At 47.3% G+C, this 6501-nt stretch overlaps 1 long non-coding RNA gene across 1 annotated transcript; it reads right to left on the reverse strand.

Moving 5' to 3' along the window:
* Positions 1 to 499: 499 nt before the first annotated feature.
* LOC131425022 (uncharacterized) lies at positions 500 to 1746 on the reverse strand. Its single transcript, XR_009228804.1, has 2 exons — positions 1579 to 1746; positions 500 to 899 (listed from the first exon to the last, which is right to left on the reverse strand). It is a non-coding gene; the product is annotated as an uncharacterized LOC131425022 (long non-coding RNA).
* Positions 1747 to 6501: the final 4755 nt, after the last annotated feature.

A 6501-nucleotide genomic window follows, 5' to 3' on the forward strand; every position in this document is an offset into this window, starting at 1 on the left:
AAGATGTTGTGTCCGCCGAAAACTAATAAATAAGTATTAAAAAATTCTGACTGTTTAAAAAAATAAAATAAAGGTTGGGGATGTAGCTCAGTGATATAGAGTGCTTGCCTGGCATGTGTGTAGCCCTAGGTTAGATTTCCAGTACCACCAAAAAAAAAAAAAGAGAGAGAGAGAGAAAAGTAATGTACATATATATGCCAGATTCAGTGGTACACAGCTGAAGTCCCAGCTACTTAGGAGGCTGAAGCAGAAGGATCACGGGAGTTCAGGTAGCCTGGGCAACATAGTAAGACCCTATTCCATAAATAAGTGAATAAATAAATAAGCAAACTGCTGAGGGAAGCAACTCAGTGCTGCTTCACGTGTGCCTAACATGCATGAGACCCTGAATTCAATTCCCAGAAGTGCCCCCATCAAAATTAATATACATATACTTTCACTTAATTCCACTGCCATAAATGTCTTACATTCATGTCAACATATATGAGAACACCACAAAGCATTTTACCAATATTTGCTTTATTTCAAATCATCATTCTAAAAACCATAAACTTTCTACAACTAAAAAGCTTATTTTTTAGAAAACCTATTCAAAGAGGAAATTAAGACTCAAAGCCATTCACAGAGTGGGCTGGCATGGCCCAGTGGGAGTGGCTCCTGGACCCCACAGTAATATCAGGCCTGTGGTTCATCTTGTCTGACCAGAGACAGCACACTCTGGCTTCCACCTTGCCCATGTTGGCCCTGCTCATCAGCTTCATGCTCCACACTGCTGAAACCTGGGAGGGCAGAGCCGCTGGCATCAAGGCCAGAGTAAACACTTGGCTCACACCGTGGGTACACCCAGGGGTCTATGAAGCCTTCTTGGGCCCAGGCCCACATAGTCAGGAAGTTTATGACTGAAAAAAAGAGAGACAGAGAATATGAAGCTGAGTGTAGGGACAGAGGCTCTTGGTGCTAAGTTACCCCAGAATCAAGCTCCCATTTTTCAGCATAGTCAGAACACCAGAGCGGGAGCAGAGCCCAGTGATTGCAACCCAGAACCTCCCGATCCCACTGAAACCAGAAATGTGTTGCTTATATCTTTTGTATTTGACTATTGAGTAAATTTGTTTCCAAAAGCAAAGGGCTACAAAGAAAAGTTTGGAAATCTTTGAACTATAGAGTACTGGTGAATATGTGGTTCTCAAACAGAATAATAAAACTTTTGACATCTGTTCTTTCATTTCTTTGGCTGTGAATTAAAAGAGAGAGAGAGAGAGAAAGAAAAAAAAAACACCTGATTAAAAAAAAAAAAAAAAACACCCTGCCCTCCAGAATCATGCAGGGCTGGAAAGATCAAATGAGGTAATAGCCATCTTCAACTAAGAGGCCCTCAGGAATCAAATTTATTATTTCCTTCCTTTATAAACGAGGGTATTTTCAGTTCAAATAATTAGTCATGCAAACAGCACTGTGTTTCTTCTAGAAAAAGAAAAAGGAGAAAGTGACAAAGAGGAGAAGGAAGGGCAAGAAGAAAAGCAACAGCGCAGTCCCAGTTTTAAAAGAGAGAAAAAAGCCAGGAGTGGAGGCACACACCTGTAATCCCAGAGGCTCAGGAGGCTGAGGCAGGAGGATCACAAGTTCAAAGCCAGTCTCAGCAATTTAGCACAGCTCTAAGCAACTTAATGAGACCCTGTCTCAAAATAAAAAATAAAAAAAAAGGGCTGGGGATGTGACTCAGTGGTTAAGTGTCCCTGAGTTCAATCCCTGGTACAAAAATAAGAAAAAAAGAAAGAGGCAGAGGGAGGGAGGGAGGAAAGAAGGGAAGAAGGAAGGAAGGAAGGAAGGAAGGGAGGGAGGGAGGGAGGGAGCCTGAGTTCCAGTGCCTGTCACTAAAAGAATAGAGGGTGAGGAGGGAACCTCAAGGTAGAGAAGATAAAGTATCAAGCCCTGCTACAAGGTACCAGCACTCTGTGGCTTGCAAAATCCTACAGACATTTCATTTGGTCCTCACAGAATGTGATGCAGGTTTTGTTAACCCCCATTCTATGGATGAAAACACCAAGATTCAGAGAGAATAAACAACCTGGCCAAGGTCAGGCAGAGATCCTTGACTGTCTGAGCTGCCACCAGAGCACGCACATGGCCTCCACAGCCTTGCATTGGGGCTCCTGCTCCTAATCCCAGGGTGTTCCCTGGCCTCATCACTCTCTTTCTGTTAGCTTCAAGATGCACGGCATCTTGTTCATCCCTTGGCTTCTTTCCTCTCTACAGATTCTCTTCCCTGGCTTCCAGCCTCCTGGAAGCTTCCCCATTGAGATCTCACAGTCTTTGCAAATATAATCTCTAAAAGGCTTGTCTGGCCTCCCCACTCCCTTGCCCCTTCTCTCAGGGATTGTCCCTTCTCCCTGCCTCCCAGGTCCCAAAATCAGCATCACTTTTCGTGATTTCTCCCCTTCCCATATACACAATCATCCCGTCATCTCAATCCTTTCTTCAAAACATCTGTTACCTCTCACTATTGGTTTCTACTTTTTCTCAACACCCAGCACTGTGACCTGATGCCTGCCTGGTTCCTTGCAGAAGCCTCCAACTGATTTCCCTCTGTGCTTCCCATTTACCCTGTTCATAGCTGCCAGATTGGTTGTCCTTAAGACACCATCTTCATCACAACATTGACCTGCCTGCCCTCCCACTTTGCTGGACCCCTTGCTGCCTTCATGAGATCAAGTTCACACTCAGCCTGCACTTAAGAAGCCTGTGTCTGGCCTCCCATGGCTTTCTAGCCTCAGCCTCCACCTCCCAATTCCCCAGTATGGCAAAAAACGATTGCTCACCACATGCACTTCCCTGACACCAGTCTTTTCCTCCCCTTCCCACTATGGCACCCTGTTTCCCCAGGAGCCTGTCCCCTCCTTTCAACTGCCCACCTGCAGTCAAGGCCTCCAGAGCCCTCCCCCCAAAGCCTGCAGGATTCATTATCTGCACTGTTCATCAGCCCAGTAATTATGCACTGTCTTGCAACTCTCTACTGTTTAGCCCGGAACAGGCATTGAAACTGACTAGGGCTATTTTATCTCCATATCTCATGTCTCTTTCTCTATCTCTATGTATATTTCTCATCACCCCAACAGCATAAACCACTTGCAGGTGAAGTCTCTCTAATGAGTCTGTTTCTCCCTACAGTACCTAGTAAGTGTTGGATATATACATATTTTGATTTTGCTTCTCTTCCCACATATGTTGGCCTCAAACAGCCAGGCTGGCCAGAAGAGTAAGCACTGGCCTTGGAGACCTGACTTGGCCATCACTAATCTCCCACAGGCCAATTTCATGTTACTCTCCCAGTTCGGGGTCCAAATGCAGGCATCCAGGGTTTCAGTGGCTCTAAGGGGTTATTGTCGTTCAGAAAGGTTGATGATCCACGCAGCCTGGAGCCGGCTCTGGTTGTTGATTTGGTGATGGTGTTTCCTTTCCTTTCTCTGGATTGCCTAACCCAGGGAAACATCCCTAAGTATGAGGGAGGGGCTGTGTTTAACCCCTGAACCCTTACTTGATCGTTGGTGAAACCACTCCAACCCAACTCCAAGGCAGTCTAAAGCACCCAAGGGAAGCCCTGCCCTTGAGAGAGAAAGAAGACACTGCACCTTTAAGTCTGCAGCCAGTGGAGAAAAACAAGCTGTGATTTATATAAGCGGGAAAATCATGTGATTTGCAGGAACGCTCCCTCCTCCCGGCCCCCGCCCCCGACGCCTCCGAGCCCTTCCCCGAGGGGCCCGGGCGCGGGCTGGGCTGGGCTCGGCGGCAGGGGCGGCGCGGCTCCGGCGCGCTCGGCACAAAGCCGCCGGCACGGGGCGCACTCCCGCGGCTCTTCCCTGGGGCCTCGGACGCCGTGAGGCGGCGGCCTTGGCGCGCAGAAGAGTTTGGTCCCCAAACAGCCTTGCGGCAGGAGGTCCCCAACGCGACCCCGCGGTGTGCGGCCGCTGAGGACGCACAAAGCCCTGGGCGTAGCTGCCCGCCAGGGGCCCGCGACCAGCCCCGCTTGCCCCCCTCAGGTGAAAGTATGCCGAGGGGACTTGAGGCTTCCCCCAACTTCTCAGAGAGAAAGGAGAGCTGGGGCACCCAGCAGGAGGGGAGAGCAGTTCAAGAAATAATTTGGTTGGGAAAGGGCATGATGAAAATCAGCCATTTCTACATCTGAGAGCTAGATGTATTTAGCCAGAGGACGCAGCTTTCATGAAAGGAACTGATGTGGCCTTTTCAGGCAGAGTCAAGAGAGAATGTTGATTGGGAGGCCCTGAGAACTACCACAGATTTTTCCGACATTAAAGGCAGGGTGGGTTCCCTGGGAAAAGCACCATAAAGTTAAGACTGACAGCTCCTGAAGGAAAAGAAAATGCTCAGATCCTGCTGGGGTACAGGGACTGAAAGGTCATCTCAGTCATAGCCCTGTTGTTGAATATGCTTATGGGGGGAGAGGATTAGCAATATCTTCCAAAACAATATCCAAAAGGTATCTTCCAAAAAGACACTGAGAAATCCGAGGGGCTTTCTCAATGGAGAAAGCTGGAAGGAGAGACAAGGGGTCTCTCTCTCAGCACCTTGTCCTTCCAGTAAACCACAGTGTCTGCTCTGAAAGTATCCCAGGAAAGAAACCCATAGATTCTCAGAGTAACCAATTCAAGGGGTTAAAGCTTGTCAGAGATAACGTTTAAATTCCATTTGAATTTCCTCCACGGTCGGTCCTCTGCTGGGGATGAGGCATAAACCCAGGGCTGTCACGTGGAGGGAAAACATGATGCAATTAACCAAGTTGCTAATGCATCATCTCACCATGACCTCTGCCATCAGCCTCTGTCCCAGCCCACTCTCTGCATCCCACACAGCCAGCTGCTCCTAGGAAGGTCATGGCAGCCCTCCTCCCATCCCCCCTTTCCCTGTCCAATGGAGGATCTTTAGGCTGAGTTCATTTCAGAAACAGTGCCTCAGTGCCCTCTCACAGGAGCAGTAAGAAGACCCTTCCTGGAGAGGGAAGCTCACATTTTTGGTTATTCTTAAAATCCTAAAGAAAAATTGGGATTGTAGGGGATAGCATTCTGGCCATTCAGATAGATGCCGAATTCACTCATTCAGTGATTCAGTTATTTAGTGTGTGCCTGGGGCTGAGCTGGGCACTGGGAGTGCAATGTGAGTAAGATAGACATATTCCCTCCTTGAGCCCTACACTGCCCTCCATACTAGGTCCCAGGACAGGAGATTAGGAAATACTTTCTTTTTCTCCACTAGCTTATCTGTCTCTACCCCAGCCCACCGCTAGCAGGTGGTACCTCCACCCCCACCTGCATCTGTCTCCTGGTTCTGTCAAGAGCTGTTTCTATGAGAAGACATTAACTCTCTGATGATTAGGTAATAGATACAAGAAGTAACATAAAGGTCTGTCCAAAAAATGAAATCAAAATTGGCAGCCTTCCAGGTCCCTCTCAAAAAGGATATAGCCGTCAAAATTTATAATTTAGTTCAGGTCCCACTTTATTCCATGCCACCTGCATTCTCTCTTTCCTTTCCTCTCTTCCCTTTTGCTATGGCTGCCCCATCCAGGGCTCCTCCTTCCTAAGTTTCCTATGCTTCCGGGCCCCTAGGCCTGCCATTTCAGAGCCTTTCCTGGTGAATCCAGCTGTCATCTTCCTAATGCAACTCAGTGGTTTCCAAGGGTGTCCTGAGCCCTTAGACCCTGCATAAAGGCCTACTGGAAGTCTCTTTAGTCTTCCATTGGTGGAAGGCCTCCTTATTGAGGGTGCCCAAACATCCACCCTTATCCTTGAGTCTGGCAACCTCCTCCTTCCAACACTCCTAGGTCCTACAGCCCCTGCTTTCATCCCAGTGCCATTCTCAGTATTTCTCTGATTTCTCCTATTTTCTTTGGCCATTCATGAGCATAACCTGATAATGTGCAAAGGGAGATCTGTCTAAGCCTATAGTGAATAAGGTTTTTAAAGGAATAAACAGAAATTATAGCCCCCAAATTGAAAACACCCTGGAAGCCACAAACTTGGCTACCTTTGAAAAAAGACAGATCTGGACTTCCGAAGTGTTTTGTTTTATTTGTTTTGGGTTTTGATTTCTTCCTGCCTTTTTTCTTTCTCTCCTTTCTTTTTTAATGTACCAAAGAACTCAATGTTGAATTAGTGAAATCAGCTCATCATGGATACTGTCTGTCTCTTTCAGGAAATAGGGCCTCAGAAGAAAAAAGGTATCCCAGCCTCTGCCAAATCCCACTGTTTCAAATTAGTCTTCCAGTAAAGGCTGTACTAACTGGTCTTTAAGGTCCTCCTATCTCTTAAGCTCTGAAACTCTAAAAAAAAAAGTCCACAGCATCTTTTAGAAAGCTGTCCGAGCTCATATGTGAGTAGAAAATGCATTTGTGCTCAGGGCCGGGTCGGCAGCTGAAGCTCAGAATTGGACTTTCAGAAATGTTTGGGGCCTGCTTCCCTCTTTTTCCTTTCCCTGAAAGGGCCCCTG

Source organism: Marmota monax, unplaced genomic scaffold, assembly GCF_021218885.2.
Source record: "Marmota monax isolate L192 unplaced genomic scaffold, Marmota_monax_Labrador192_F-V1.1 WCK01_AAM20220418_F8-fsc00151, whole genome shotgun sequence".
In the NCBI taxonomy this organism is placed as follows: Eukaryota; Metazoa; Chordata; class Mammalia; order Rodentia; family Sciuridae; genus Marmota; species Marmota monax.